Source organism: Nerophis lumbriciformis, linkage group LG14, assembly GCF_033978685.3.
Source record: "Nerophis lumbriciformis linkage group LG14, RoL_Nlum_v2.1, whole genome shotgun sequence".
Taxonomy (NCBI): domain Eukaryota; kingdom Metazoa; phylum Chordata; class Actinopteri; order Syngnathiformes; family Syngnathidae; genus Nerophis; species Nerophis lumbriciformis.
This window is the reverse complement of record NC_084561.2, coordinates 31,250,460-31,266,185: the sequence shown is the minus strand read 5'-3', so window position 1 is coordinate 31,266,185 and position 15,726 is coordinate 31,250,460.

Sequence of the window (15,726 nt, the reverse complement as noted above, 5' to 3'; positions counted from 1 at the left end):
TTCCTTATTCTGGTAAAACTCACATAGATACAATATTACAGGCATTTTTAGACATAATCCATGTTTGGTTTTGGAGTTATGTTTATATAAATTTTTCCAGGCATTATTAGCTATTTATCATGTTTGGTTTAGGAGTTATGTTTAAATAACTGTCATATCAAATAATGCAGTTATACTGTCATTATGAGTGAAACCCAATTTTTGTATTTGTAAACCTTACCAAAATACCAGATTCTGGTGAAACTCACATAGATTCAATATTACAGGAAGTTTAAGACAGATTGCAAGTTTGGTTTTGGAGTTATGTTTATTTAACTTTCATATTTAGTATGACAGTTATACTGTCATATTAAGTATAACAAACTAACTTGCTTCTTTACAAACCTTATAAAAAATAAAAAAAATTCCAAAAAAACTCACAAAGATAAATTTTTCCAGGCATTATTAGCCATTTTGTAATTGTGGTTTAGGAGTTACAGTATGTTTAAACAACTGTCAGATTGAATGTGACAGTATACTGTCATAGTGAGTAAAACCTATTTATTGTATTTATAAACCTTACCAAAATTGCCTAATTCTGGTAAAAATCACATAGATACAATATTGCAGGCATTTTTAGACATAATGCATGTTTGGTTTTGGAGTTATGTTTATAAAACTTTTATATTTAGTATGACAGTTATACCATCCTATTGAGTAAAAAAAAATAACTTGTGTCTTTATAAACCTTACAAAAAAAAATGTTCCCAGTAAAACTCACAAAGATACATTTCTCCAGGTATAATTACCCATTTATCATGTTTGGTTTAGGAGTTATGTTTAAATAACTGTCATATTGAGTGTGGCAGTTATACTGTCATTATGAGTAAAACCTATTTTTTGTATTTGTAAACTTTACCAAAATACCTGATTCTGGTAAAACCCACATCGATACAATATTACAGGAATTTTTAGACATAAAGCATGTTTGGTTTTGGAGTTATGTTTATATAACTTTCATATTTAGTATGAAAGTTATACCATAATATTGAGTAAAAAACAAAAACTAATTTGTATCTTTACAAACCTTACAAAATATTGTTTTCCAGTAAAATTCACAAAATACCTTTCTCCAGGCATTATTAGTCATTTTGCATTTGTGTTTTAGGAGTTATGTTTATTTAACTGTCATATTGAGTGTGGCAGTTATACTGTCACTATGAGTAAAACCTAATTTTTGTTTTTGTAAACCTTACCAAAATACCTGATTCTGATAAAACTCACATATATTCAATATTACAGGCATTTTTAGACGGATTGCATATTTGGTTTTGGAGTTGTGTTTATATAACTTTCATATATAGTATGACAGCTATACTGTTAAATTGTGTAAAAAAAAAAACTAACTCGTGTCTTTACCAAAATACCTGATTCTGGTAAAACTCATATAGATTTAATATTACAGGCAGTTTAAGACGGATTGCAAGTTTGGTTTAGGAGTTAGTTTTTGGAATTATGTTTATATTAATTTTATATTTAGTTTGACAGTTATACCATCATATTCAGTAAAAAAAAATTACTTTTGTCTTTACAAACATTACAAAATAGTTTTTTTCTAGTAAAATTCACCAAGATACATTTCTCCAGGCAATATTAGTTATTTAGCATGTTTGGTTTAGGAGTTGTGTTTAAATAACTGTTATTTTGAATATGGCAGTTATACTGTCATTATAAGTAAAACCCAATTTTTGTATTTGTAAACCTTACCTAAATACCTGATTCTGGTAAAACTCACATAGATTCAATATTACAGGCATTTTTAGACGTATTGCAAGTTTGGTTTTGGAGTTATGTTTATTTAACTTTCATATTTAGTATGACAGTTATACTGTCATATTAAGTAAAATAAACTAACTTGTGTCTTTACAAACCTTATAAAATATTTTTTTTTCCAGGAAAACTCACAAAGATACATTTCTCCAGGCATTATTAGCCATTTTGTATTTGTGGTTTAGGAGTTATGTTTAAATAACTGTCAGATTGAATGTGACAGTATACTGTCATTATGAGTAAAACCTAATTTTTGTATTTGTAAACCTTACCAAAAATACCTGATTCTGGTAAAAATCACATAGATACAATATTGCAGGCATTTTTAGACATAATGCATGTTTGGTTTTGGAGTTATGTTTATACAACTTTCATATTTAGTATGACAGTTCTACCATCATATTGAGTAGAAAAAAAAACAACTTGTGTCTTTATAAACCTTACAATTTTTTTCTTCCCAAAACTCACAAAGATACATTTCTCCAGGCATAATTAGCCATTTATCATGTTTGGTTTCGGAGTTGTCTTTAAATAACTGTCATATTGAGTGTGGCAGTTATTGTATTGTGTGTCATTATAAAAACAAAACTATTTTTTGTATTTGTAAACCTTACCAAAATACCTGGTTCTGGTAAAACCCACACCGATACAATATTACAGGAATTTTTAGACATAAAGCATGTTTGGTTTTGGAGTTATGTTTATATAACTTTCTCAGTGGCCTAGTGGTTAGAGTGTCCGCCCTGAGATCGGTAGGTTGTGAGTTCAAACCCCGGCCGGGTCATACCAAAGACTATAAAAAAATGGGACCCATTACCTCCCTGCTTGGCACTCAGCATCAAGGGTTGGAATTGGGGGTTAAATCACCAAAATGATTCCCGGGTGCGGCCACCGCTGCTGCCCACTGCTCCCCTCACCTCCCAGGGGGTGATCAAGGGTGATGGGTCAAATGCAGAGAATAATCTCGCCACACCTAGTGTGTGTGTGACAATCATTGGTACTTTAACTTTAACTTTCACTTATGTTTATATAACTTTCATATTTAGTATGACAGTTATACCATCATATTGAGTAAAAAAAAAACTAATTTGTATCTTTACAAATCTTACAAAATATTGTTTTCCAGTAAAATTCACAAATATACATTTGTCTAGGCATTATTAGTCATTTTGCATTTGTGTTTTAGGAGTTATGTTTAATTAACTGTCATATTGAGTGTGGCAGTTATATTGTCACTATGAGTAAAACCTAATTTTTGTATTCGTAAACCTTACCAAAATACCTGAATCTGATAAAACTCACATATATTCAATATTACAGGCATTTTTAGACGGATTGCATAGTGGTTTTGTAATTATGTTTATATAACTTTCATATATAGTATGACAGCTAAACTGTTAAATTGTGTAAAAAAAAACTAACTTGTGTCTTTACAAACCTTACAAAATATTGTTTCCAGTAAAACTCACAAAGATACATTCCTCAAGGCATTATTAGCCATTTTGTCAGTATACTGTCATTATGAGTAAAACTAATATTTTGTATTTGTAAAACTTACAAAAACAACTGATTATAGTAAAACTCACATTGATACAAAATTATAAGCATTTTTAAACACAATGCATGTTTGGTGGCAGTCAATGTGGCAGTTATACTGTCATTATGAGTAAAACCTAATTTTTGTAATTGTAAACCTTACCAAAATACCTGATTCTGGTAAACCTCACATAGATACAATATTACAGGCATTTTTAGACATAATGTATGTTTGGTTTTGGAGTTATATTTATATAACTTTCATATTTAGTATGACAGTTATACCATCATATTAAATAAAAAAAAATAACTTGTGTCTTTATAAACCTTACAAAATATTGTTTTCCAGTAAAATTCACAAATATACATTTCTCTAGGCATTATTAGTCATTTTGCATTTGTGTTTTAGGAGTTATGTTTAAATAACTGTCATATTGAGTCTGGCAGTTAAACTGTCACTATGAGTAAAACCTAAATTTTTGATTTGTAAACCTTACCAAAAAAACTGATTCTGGTTAAACTCACATAGATACAATATTACAGGCATTTTTAGACGTATTGCAAGTTTGGTTTTGGAGTTATGTTTATTTCACTTTTATATTTAGTATACCAGTCATATTAAATAAAAAACTAACTTGTGTCTTTACAAACCTTACAATTTTTTTTTCCAGGAAAACTCACAAAGATACATTGCTCCAGGCATTATTAGCCATTTTGCATTTGTGGTTTAGGAATTATGTTTAAATACCTGTCTTGTTAAATGTGGCAGTTATATTGTCATTATGAGTAAAACCTAATTTTTGTATTTGTAAACCTTAACAATACCTGATTCTGGTAAAATTAACAATACAACTGATTAACTGATTCTTGTAAAACTCACATAGATACAATATTTTAGGCATTTCTAGACATAATGCATGTTCAGTTTTGGAGTTATGTAATATATATTTCATATTTGGTATGACAGTTATACTGTCATATTGAATTAAAAAAACTAACTTGCCTCTCTGCAAAACTTACAAAAGATAATTTTTCTAGTAAAACTAACAAAGATAAATGTCTTCAGGCATTATTAGATATGTTGCATGTTTAGTGTAGGAATTATGTTGAAAAACATTTTTATTGCTTATTTCGCATTATCTCAGGATTTTAAGAACATTACTGTCATATTGAGTAAAAAATTACTTTTAGTGTTTGCAAGCCTTAAAAAAGCATATGTTTCGAGTAAAACTCACAAGGAGGCACTGCTTTAGGCTGTATTAGCCTTTTGCATGTGTGGTTAGGAAGTTATGTTTAAATAACTGTCAAATTGAATGTAGCAGTTATCTGTCATTATGAGTAAACCCTAATTTTTGTATTTGTAAACCTTACCAAATTACCTGATTCTGGTAAAACTCACATAGATACAATATTACAGGCATTTTTAGACATAATGCATGTTCAGTTTTGGAGTTATGTTTATATAACTTTTACATTTGGTATGACAGTTATGCTGTCATATTGAATTAAAAAAACTAACTTGCGTCATTGCAAAAGTTACAAAAGATATGTTTTCTTGTGAAATTAACAAGGATACATGTATCCAGGCGTTATAAGACATGTTGCATGTTTGTTGTGAAAAACATTTTTATTGCTTATTTCGCATTATCTCAGGATTTTAAGAACATTACTATCATAATGAGTAAAAAACTACTTTTTGTGTTTGCAAACCTTTAAATAGCATATGTTTTGACTAAAACTCACAAGGACGCATTGTTTTAGGCTTTATTAGCCTATTTTGCATGTGTGGTTAGGAAGTTATGTTTAAATAACTGTCAAATTGAATGTAGCAGTTATCTGTCATTATGAGTAAACCCCTAATTTATGTAATTGTACACCTTACCAAATTAACTGATTCTTGTAAAACTCACATAGATTCAATATTCTAGGCATTTTACACATAATGCATGTTCAATTTTGGAGTTATGTTTTTATAACTTTCATATTTGGTATGACAGTTTTACTGTCATATTGAATTAAAAAAACTAACTTGCCTCTTTGCAAAACTTACAAAAGATAATTTTTCTAGTAAAACTAACAAAGATGCATATCTTCACGCATTATTAGACATGTTGCATGTTTGGTGTAGGAATTATGTTGAAAAACATTTTTATTGCTTATTTCGCATTATCTCAGGATTTTAAGAACATTACTGTCATAATGAGTAAAAAACTACTTTTTGTGTTTGCAAACCTTAAAATAGCAAATGTTTCGAGTAAAACTCACAAGGATGTATTGTTTTAGGCTTTATTAACCTATTTGCATGTGTGATTAGGAAGTTTTGTTTAAATAACAGTCAAATTGAATGTAGCAGTTAACTGTCATTATGAAAAAAAACAACTTTTGTATTTGTAAACCTTACCAAATTACCTGATTCTGGTGTAACTCACATAGATACAATATTTTAGGCGTTTTTAGACAAAATGCATGTTCAATTTTGGAGTTATGATTATATATATTTCATATTTGGTATGACAGTTATACTGTCATATTGAATTAAAAAACTAACTTGCCTCTTTGCAAAACTTACAAAAGATATATTTTCTAGTAAAACCAACAAAGATCCATGTCTTCACGCATTATTAGACATGTTGCATGTTTGGTGTAGGAAATATGTTGAAAAACATTTTTATTGCTTATTTCGCATTATCTCAGGATTTTAAGAACATTACTGTCATAATGATTAAAAACTACTTTTTGTGTTTGCAAGCCTTAAAATAGCATATGTTTCGAGTAAAACTCAAAAAGATGCATTGTTTTAGGCTTTATTAACCTATTTTGCATGTGTGGTTAGGGAGTTATGTTTAAATAACAGTCAAATTGAACTTAACAGTTAACTGTCATTACGAGTAAACCCCTAATGTTTGTAATTGTACACCTTACCAAATGAACTGATTCTTGTAAAACTCACATAGATAGAATATGTTAGTTATTTTTAGACATAATGCATGTTCAGTTTTGGAGTTATGTTTATATAACTTTCATATTTGGTATGACAGTTATACTGTCATATTGAATTAAATAAAACTAACTTGCCTCTTTGCAAAACTTACAAAAGATATTTTTTCTAGTAAAACTAACAAAGATACATATATTCACGCATTATTAGACATGTAACATGTTTGGTATAGGAATTACTTAAAAAAACATTTTTATTGCTTATTTCGCATTATCTCAGGATTTTAAGAACATTACTGTCATAATGATTAAAAAACTACTTTTTGTGTTTGCAAGCCTTAAAATAGCATATGTTTCGAGTAAAACTCAAAAAGATGCATTGTTTTAGGCTTCATTAACCTATTTGCATGTGTGATTATGAAGTTATGTTTAATTAACAGTTTAGTTGAATGTAATAGTTAGTCATTATGAAAAAAAACAAATTTTGTATTTGTAAACCTTACCAAATTACCTGATTCTTGTGTAACTCACATAGATACAATATTACAGGCATTTTTAGACATAATGCAAATTCAGTTTTGGAGTTATGTTTATATAACTTTTACATTTGGTATGACAGTTATGCTGTCATATTGAATTTAAAAAAACTAACTTGCGTCATTGCAAAAGTTACAAAAGATATGTTTTCTAGTGAAACTAACAAGGATACATGTATCCAGGCGTTATTAGACATGTTGCATGTTTGGTGTAGGATTTGTGATGAAAAACATTTTTAATGCTTATTTCGCATTATCTCAGGATTTTAAGAACATTACTGTCATAATGAGTAAAAAACTACTTTTTGTGTTTGCAAGCCTTAAAATAGCATATGTTTTGACTAAAACTCACAAGGATGCATTGTTTTAGGCTTTATTAGCCTATTTTGCATGTGTGGTTATGAAGTTATGTTTAAATAACAGTCAAATTGAATGTAGCAGTATCTGTCATTATGGAAAAAAAACAACTTTTGTATTTGTAAACCTTACCAAATTACCTTATTCTGGTCTAAATCACATAGATACAATATTTTAGGCATTTTTAGACATAATGCATGTTCAATTTTGGAGTTATGTTTATATATATTTCATATTTGGTATGACAGTTATACTGTCATATTGAATTAAAAAACTAACTTGCCTCTTTGCAAAACTTACAAAAGATAATTTTTCTAGTAAAACCAACAAAGATCCATGTCTTCACGCATTATTAGACAGTTGCATGTTTAGTGTAGGAATTATGTTGAAAAACATTTTTATTGCTTATTTCGCATTATCTCAGGATTTTAAAACATTACTGTCATAATGATTAAAAAACTACTTTTTGTGTTTGCAAGCCTTAAAATAGCATATGTTTCGAGTAAAACTCAAAAAGATGCATTGTTTTAGGCTTTATTAACCATTTTGCATGTGTGGTTAGGGAGTTATGTTTAAATAACAGTCAAATTGAACTTAACAGTTAACTGTCATTACGAGTAAACCCCTAATGTTTGTAATTGTACACCTTACCAAATGAACTGATTCTTGTAAAACTCACATAGATAGAATATGTTAGTTATTTTTAGACATAATGCATGTTCAGTTTTGGAGTTATGTTTATATAACTTTCATATTTGGTATGACAGTTATACTGTCATATTGAATTAAAAAAACTAACTTGCCTCTTTGCAAAACTTACAAAAGATAATTTTTCTAGTAAAACTAACAAAGATGCATATCTTCAAGCATTATTAGACATGTTGCATGTTTGGTGTAGGAATTATGTTGAAAAACATGTTTATTGCTTATTTCGCATTATCTCAGGATTTTAAGAACATTACTGTCATAATGAGTAAAAAACTACTTTTTGTGTTTGCAAACCTTAAAATAGCAAATGTTTCGAGTAAAACTCACAAGGATGTATTGTTTTAGGCTTTATTAACCTATTTGCATGTGTGATTAGGAAGTTTTGTTTAAATAACAGTCAAATTGAATGTAGCAGTTAACTGTCATTATGAAAAAAAACAACTTTTGTATTTGTAAACCTTACCAAATTACCTGATTCTGGTGTAACTCACATAGATACAATATTTTAGGCGTTTTTAGACAAAATGCATGTTCAATTTTGGAGTTATGATTATATATATTTCATATTTGGTATGACAGTTATACTGTCATATTGAATTAAATAAAACTAACTTGCCTCTTTGCAAAACTTACAAAAGATAATTTTTCTAGTAAAACTAACAAAGATACATATCTTCACGCATTATTAGACATGTAACATGTTTGGTGTAGGAAGTATGTTAAAAAACATTTTTATTGCTTATTTCGCATTATCTCAGGATTTTAAGAACATTACTGTCATAATGATTAAAACACTACTTTTTGTGTTTGCAAGCCTTAAAATAGCATATGTTTCGAGTAAAACTCAAAAAGATGCATTGTTTTAGGCTTTATTAACCTATTTTGCATGTGTGGTAAGGGAGTTATGTTTAAATAACAGTCAAATTGAACTTAACAGTTAACTGTCATTACGAGTAAACCCCTAATGTTTGTAATTGTACACCTTACCAAATGAACTGATTCTTGTAAACTCACATAGATAGAATATGTTAGTTATTTTTAGACATAATGCATGTTCATTTTTGGAGTTATGTTTATATAACTTTCATATTTGGTATGACAGTTAGTTATACTGTCATATTGAATTAAAAAAACTAACTTGCCACTTTGCAAAACTTACAAAAGATAATTTTTCTAGTAAAACTAACAAAGATGCATATCTTCAAGCATTATTAGACATGTTGCATGTTTGGTGTAGGAATTATGTTGAAAAACATTTTTATTGCTTATTTCGCATTATCTCAGGATTTTAAGAACATTACTGTCATAATGAGTAAAAAACTACTTTTTGTGTTTGCAAGCCTTAAAATAGCATATGTTTCGAGTAAAACTCACAAGGATGCATTGTTTTAGGCTTTATTAGCCTATTTTGCATGTGTAGTTAGGAAGATATGTTTAAATAACTGTCAAATTGAATGTAGCAGTTATCTGTCATTATGACAAAAACCCAATTTTTGTATTTGTAAACCTTACCAAATTACCTTAATCTGGTAAAATTCACATAGATACAATATTTTCGTTATTTTTAGACACAATGCATGTTCAGTTTTGGAGTTATGTTTATATAACTTTTACATTCAGTTTGACAGTTATACTGTTATATTGAATTAAAAAAACTAACTTGCGTCGTTGCAAAACTTACAAAAGATACATTTTCTAGTAAAACTAATAAAGATACATGTCTTCAGGCATTATTAGACATGTTGCATGTTTGGTGTAGGATTTATGTTGAAAAACATTTTTTTTGCTTTTTTTGCATTATCTCAGGATTTTAAGAACAATGCTGGCATATTGAGTAAAAAACTATTATGACAGTATACTGTCATATTCAATCTGACTGTTATTTAAACATAACTCCTAAACCATAAGCAAAATGTCAAATATTGCCTGGAGAAATGTATCTTTGTAAGTTTTACAGGAAAAAAAAAGTTGGTAAGTTTTGTAAAGACACAAGTTAGCTTTTTTTTACTCAATATGACAGTATAACTGTCATACTAAATATGAAAGTTGAATAAATATAACACCAAAACCACAACTTGCAAATCCGTCTAAAAATGCCTGTAATATTGAATATACAGGTAAAAGCCAGTAAATTAGAATATTTTGAAAAACTTGATTTATTTCAGTAATTGCATTCAAAAGGTGTAACTTATACATTATATTGATTCATTGCACACAGACTGATGCATTCAAATGTTTATTTCATTTAATTTTGATGATTTGAAGTGGCAACAAATGAAAATCCAAAATTCCGTGTGTCACAAAATTAGAATATTACTTAAGGCTAATACAAAAAAGGGATTTTTAGAAATGTTGGCCAACTGAAAAGTATGAAAATGAGAAATATGAGCATGTAAAATACTCAATACTTGGTTGGAGCTCCTTTTGCCTCAATTACTGCGTTAATGCGGCGTGGCATGGAGTCGATGAGTTTCTGGCACTGCTCAGGTGTTATGAGAGCCCAGGTTGCTCTGATAGTGGCCTTCAACTCTTCTGCGTTTTTGGGTCTGGCATTCTGCATCTTCCTTTTCACAATACCCCACAGATTTTCTATGGGGCTAAGGTCAGGGGAGTTGGCGGGCCAATTTAGAACAGAAATACCATGGTCCGTAAACCAGGCACAGGTAGATTTTGCGCTGTGTGCAGGCGCCAAGTCCTGTTGGAACTTGAAATCTCCATCTCCATAGAGCAGGTCAGCAGCAGGAAGCATGAAGTGCTCTAAAACTTGCTGGTAGACGGCTGCGTTGACCCTGGATCTCAGGAAACAGAGTGGACCGACACCAGCAGATGACATGGCACCCCAAACCATCACCCGACCATGCAAATTTTGCATTTCCTTTGGAAATCGAGGTCCCAGAGTCTGGAGGAAGACAGGAGAGGCACAGGATCCACGTTGCCTGAAGTCTAGTGTAAAGTTTCCACCATCAGAGATGGTTTGGGGTGCCATGTCATCTGCTGGTGTCGGTCCACTCTGTTTCCTGAGATCCAGGGTCAACGCATTCGTCTACCAGCAAGTTTTAGAGCACTTCATGCTTCCTGCTGCTGACCTGCTCTATGGAGATGGAGATTTCAAGTTCCAACAGGACTTGGCGCCTGCACACAGCGCAAAATCTACCCGTGCCTGGTTTACGGACCATGGTATTTCTGTTCTAAATTGGCCCGCCAACTCCCCTGACCTTAGCCCCATAGAAAATATGTGGGGTATTGTGAAAAGGAAGATGCAGAATGCCAGACCCAAAAACGCAGAAGAGTTGAAGGCCACTATCAGAGCAACCTGGGCTCTCATAACACCTGAGCAGTGCCAGAAACTCATCGACTCCATGCCACGCCGCATTAACGCAGTAATTGAGGCAAAAGGAGCTCCAACCAAGTATTGAGTATTGTACATGCTCATATTTTTCATTTTCATACTTTTCAGTTGGCCAACATTTCTAAAAATCCCTTTTGTGTATTAGCCTTAAGTAATATTCTAATTTTGTGACACACGGAATTTTGGATTTTCATTTGTTGCCACTTCAAATCATCAAAATTAAATGAAATAAACATTTGAATGCATCAGTCTGTGTGCAATGAATAAATATAATGTACAAGTTACACCTTTTGAATGCAATTACTGAAATAAATCAAGTTTTTCAAAATATTCTAATTTACTGGCTTTTACCTGTATGTTAGTTTTACCAGAATCAGTTATTTTGGTATGGTTTACAAATACAAAAATTGTGTTTTACTCATAATGACAGTATAACTGCCATATTCAAAATAACAGTTATTTAAACTTAACTCCTAAACCAAATATGCTAAATGGCTAATAATGCCTGGAGAAATGAATCTTTGTGAGTTTTACTAGAAAAAAAATATTTTGTAAGGTTTGTAAAGAAAAAAGTTATTTGTTTTTTTTACTCATACTGTCATACTAAAGATGAAAGTTAGATAAACATAATTCCAAAACCAAACTCCTAAACCAAACTTGCAATATGTCTTAAACTGCCTGTTATATTGAATCTATGTGAGTTTTGCCAGAATCAGGTATTTTGGTAAGGTTTACAAATACAAAACTTGTGTTTTACTCATAATGACAGTATAACTGCAACATTTGATATGACAGTTATTTAAAAATGACTCCTAAACCAAACATGATAAATGACTAATAATGCCTGGAGAAATTTGTCTTTGTGAGTTTTACTGGAAAAAAATAATGTGTAAGGATTATAAAGACACACGTTTTTTTATTTTATTTAATATGATGGTATAACTGTCATACTAAATATGAAAGTTATATACACATAACTCCAAAACCAAAATGCATTTAGTCTGAAAATGCCTGTAATATTGTATCTTTTTGAGTTTTACCAGAATCAGGTATTTTGGTAAGGTTGACAAATATAAACGTTAGGTTTTACTCATAATGACAGTATACTGCCACATTCAATATGACAATTATTTAAACATAACTCCAAAACCAAACATGCATTATGTCTAAAAATGCTTATAATTTTGTATCCATGTGAGTTTTACTAGAATCAGTTGTTTTTGTAAGGTTTACAAATACAAAATATTAGTTTTACTCATAATGAGAGTTTACTGTCACAATCAATCTGACAAAATGGCTAATAATGCCTGGAGGAATGTATATTTGTGAATTTTACTGAAACAAATATTTTGTAAGGTTTGTAAACACATACGTTAGTTGTTTTTTTTTTAACTTAATTTTACAGTATAGCTGTCATACTATATATGAAAGTTTTATAAACATAACTCCAAACCCAAACATGCAATCCGTCTAAAAATGTCTGTAATATTTATTATATGTAAGTTTTATCAGAATCAGGTATTTTGGTAAGGTTAACAAATCAAAAAATTAGGTTTTACTCATAGTGACAGTATAACTTCCAGACTCAATATGACAGTTATTTAAACATAACTCCTAAAACACAAATGCAAAATGACTAATAATGCCTAGAGAAATGTATATTTGTGAATTTTACTGGAAAACAATATTTTGTAAGGTTTATAAAGACACAAGTTAGTTTTTTTTTATTTAATATGATGGTATACTGTCATACTAAATATGAAAGTTATATAAATATAACTCCAAAACCAAACATACATTATGTCTAAAAATGCCTGTAATATTGTATCTATGTGAGGTTTACCAGAATCAGGTATTTTGGTAAGGTTTACAATTACAAAAATTAGGTTTTACTCATAATGACAGTATAACTGCCACATTGACTGTCACCAAACATGCATTGTGTTTAAAAATGCTTATAATTTTGTATCAATGTGAGTTTTACTATAATCAGTTGTTTTTGTAAGTTTTACAAATACAAAATATTAGTTTTACTCATAATGACAGTATATTGACAAAATGGCTAATAATGCCTTGAGGAATGTATCTTTGTGAGTTTTACTGGAAAAAATATTTTGTAAGGTTTGTAAAGACACAAGTTAGTTTTTTTTTTACACAATTTAACAGTTTAGCTGTCATACTATATATGAAAGTTATATAAACATAATTCCAAAACCAAATATGCAATCCGTCTAAAAATGCCTGTAATATTGAATATATGTGAGTTTTATCAGATTCAGGTATTTTGGTAAGGTTTACGAATGCAAAAATTAGGTTTTACTCATAGTGACAATATAACTGCCACACTCAATATGACAGTTAATTAAACATAACTCCTAAAACACAAATGCAAAATGACTAATAATGCCTAGAGAAATGTATATTTGTGAATTTTACTGGAAAACAATATTTTGTAAGATTTGTAAAGAAACAAATTAGGTTTTTTTTACTCAATATGATGGTATAACTGTCATACTAATTATGAAAGTTATATAAACATAACTCCAAAACCAAACATGCTTTATGTCTAAAAATTCCTGTAATATTGTATCGGTGTGGGTTTTACCAGAACCAGGTATTTTGGTAAGGTATACAAATACAAAAAATAGTTTTGTTTTTATAATGACACACAATACAATAACTGCCACACTCAATATGACAGTTATTTAAAGATAACTCCGAAACCAAACATGATAAATGGCTAATTATGCCTGGAGAAATGTATCTTTGTGAGTTTTGGGGAGAAAAAAATTGTAAGGTTTATAAAGACACAAGTTTTTTTTTTTTCTACTTAATATGATGGTAGAACTGTCATACTAAATATGAAAGTTGTATAAACATAACTCCAAAACCAAACATGCATTATGTCTAAAAATGCCTGCAATATTGTATCTATGTGATTTTTACCAGAATCAGGTATTTTTGGTAAGGTTTACAAATACAAAAATTAGGTTTTACTCATAATGACAGTATACTGTCACATTCAATCTGACAGTTATTTAAACATAACTCCTAAACCACAAATACAAAATGGCTAATAATGCCTGGAGAAATGTATCTTTGTGAGTTTTCCTGGAAAAAATTTTTTTTTATAAGGTTTGTAAAGACACAAGTTAATTTTTTTTACTTAATATGACAGTATAACTGTCATACTAAATATGAAAGTTAAATAAACATAACTCCAAAACCAAACTTGCAATACGTCTAAAAATGCCTGTAATATTGAATCTATGTGAGTTTTACCAGAATCAGGTATTTAGGTAAGGTTTACAAATAAAAAAATTGGGTTTTACTTATAATGACAGTATAACTGCCATATTCAAAATAACAGTTATTTAAACACAACTCCTAAACCAAACATGCTAAATAACTAATATTGCCTGGAGAAATGTATTTTTGTGAATTTTACGTGAAAAAAACTATTTTGTAATGTTTGTAAAGACAAAAGTTTTTTTTTTTTACTGAATATGATGGTATAACTGTCAAACTAAATATAAAATTAATATAAACATAATTCCAAAAACTAACTCCTAAACCAAACTTGCAATCCGTCTTAAACTGCCTGTAATATTAAATCTATATGAGTTTTACCAGAATCAGGTATTTTGGTAAAGACACGAGTTAGTTTTTTTTTTTACACAATTTAACAGTATAGCTGTCATACTATATATGAAAGTTATATAAACACAACTCCAAAACCAAATATGCAATCCGTCTAAAAATGCCTGTAATATTGAATATATGTGAGTTTTATCAGAATCAGGTATTTTGGTAAGGTTTACAAAAACAAAAATTAGGTTTTACTCATAGTGACAGTATAACTGCCACACTCAATATGACAGTTATTTAAACATAACTCCTAAACCAAACATGATAAATGGCTAATTATGCCTGGAGAAATGTATCTTTGTGAGTTTTACTGGGAACATTTTTTTTTGTAAGGTTTATAAAGACACAAGTTATTTTTTTTTTACTCAATAGGATGGTATAACTGTCATACTAAATATAAAAGTTTTATAAACATAACTCCAAAACCAAACATGCATTATGTCTAAAAATGCCTGCAATATTGTATCTATGTGATTTTTACCAGAATTAGGCAATTTTGGTAAGGTTTATAAATACAAAAAATAGGTTTTACTCACTATGACAGTATACTGTCACATTCAATCTGACAGTTATTTAAACATACTGTAACTCCTAAACCACAATTACAAAATGGCTAATAATGCCTGGAAAAATGTATCTTTGTGAGTTTTTCAGGAATTTTTTTTTTTTTATAAGGTTTGTAAAGAAACAAGTTAGTTTTTTTTTTACTTAATATGACAGTATAACTGTCATACTAAATATGAAAGTTAAATAAACATAACTCCAAAACCAAACTTGCAATCTGTCTTCAACTTCCTGTAATATTGAATCTATGTGAGTTTTACCAGAATCTGGTATTTTGGTAAG